This window comes from Propithecus coquereli, unplaced genomic scaffold, assembly GCF_000956105.1.
Source record: "Propithecus coquereli isolate 6110/MARCELLA unplaced genomic scaffold, Pcoq_1.0 Scaffold59, whole genome shotgun sequence".
Classification (NCBI taxonomy): Eukaryota; Metazoa; Chordata; class Mammalia; order Primates; family Indriidae; genus Propithecus; species Propithecus coquereli.
In genome coordinates this window covers 2,006,253-2,007,635 of record NW_012151840.1, presented here as the reverse complement: position 1 = coordinate 2,007,635, position 1,383 = coordinate 2,006,253, and the positions used below count along the sequence as shown (strand labels likewise).

Below are 1,383 nucleotides of genomic sequence, written 5' to 3'. Positions count from 1 at the left end.
TATAGATCTTGATAAAGACAAAGTTACCAAAGCTATGTAAAAAGTGGGAATAATTCTCTAAAACTGCATGTGTCATCTGTTCTTACTGGGAAAGTGTGATTTTAAAAATACTGGTGGACACAGTGGGAATGCTGTGGTAAGTATTTTTTCCCCACAAAAGTGAGATCCCAGGCTTTCTTGGCAGTAGTCAAAAAATCTATTTAGACTTAATACTTGAAATTTCTTACGGCTTTTTCTGAATTCTTTTCTCTTTCCTATTGCCACAGATAGCATTTTTATTTAATAGGTTCTTTTGTGTTCTATGAAATTATTAGCATTAAACTTCCCCATGTCTGTGTCTTTCACTGTGTTTTAAATATACTTAAAATAATATTTCTTCTGGGTGTGGTGGCTCATGCCTGTAATCCCAGCAGTTTGGGTGCCTGAGGTGGGAGGATCACTTGAGTCCAGAAGTTCCAGACCAGCCCAGAGTGAGACTCCATCTTCAAAAACTTAAAAAATTAGCCGAGTGTGGTGGCACATGCCTGTAGACCCAGCGACTCTGGAGGCTGAAGCAGGAGGATCACTTGAGCCCGGGAGTTCGAGGCTGCACTGAGCTAGGATTGCGCCACGGCACTCTAGCCCGGGCAACACAGTGAGACTCTGTCTCAAAAAAAAAAAAAGAAAAAGAAAAGAAAATGCAGTGGAGAAAAATAAAGAAGGGAAGTGAGCATTGCGGAGGCATCTGTCACACACAGTCTCACTGAACAGGTGACATTTGATCAAAGATCTGGGGCAAGCCATTGTGGCTATTTGGGAGCAGAACATTTCTGACAGAACAGCAGGTACAAAGGCCCTGCGGCAGAATGATGCCTGATCAAGGATCAAAAAGGTTAGTATAGCTGGAGTTACATGGGAATGGGGGACGTTAGTAGAAGATGAGGCCTGGGAGGCAGGAGTACAGTGCACGGTTCCTAGCATATAGCAGACACCTAATGAAGGTTCGCCAAACCAAATCAAACAGGCACTAAGGGTGAACTCTCCAGGAAGGATGTCCACTGGGACTCAGCTGCCTACCCTTCCCTACCACCTGCCCAACCAATGCCATTTTTGTTTAACAGATGACTCCTACTGGATGCCTAGCCTAGGTGCTGTAGGGCAATAACTTTTCAAACATTTTGACCACAAGGCAGCCATAAGAAATATGTTTCATTTGTTTTGTTTTTTTTAGATATGGGGGTCTATCCTATGTTGCCCAGGCTGGTCTTGAACTCCTGGGCTTAAGCGATCCTCCCACCTCAGCCTCCCAAGTAGTTGAGACTACAGGAACAGGAACATGTCACTGTGTACTAGAAATACATTTTAAGGCTGGGCGCGGTGGCTCACGCCTGTAATCCTAGCTCT

At 44.2% G+C, this 1,383-nt stretch overlaps 1 protein-coding gene across 1 annotated transcript in view; it reads left to right on the top strand.

The window, feature by feature from the left end:
• LAMTOR2 (late endosomal/lysosomal adaptor, MAPK and MTOR activator 2) overlaps window positions 1-1,383 on the top strand; it is a 3,647-nt gene that overhangs the window by 1,297 nt on the left and 967 nt on the right. The gene's annotated exons all lie outside the window — the stretch shown is intronic.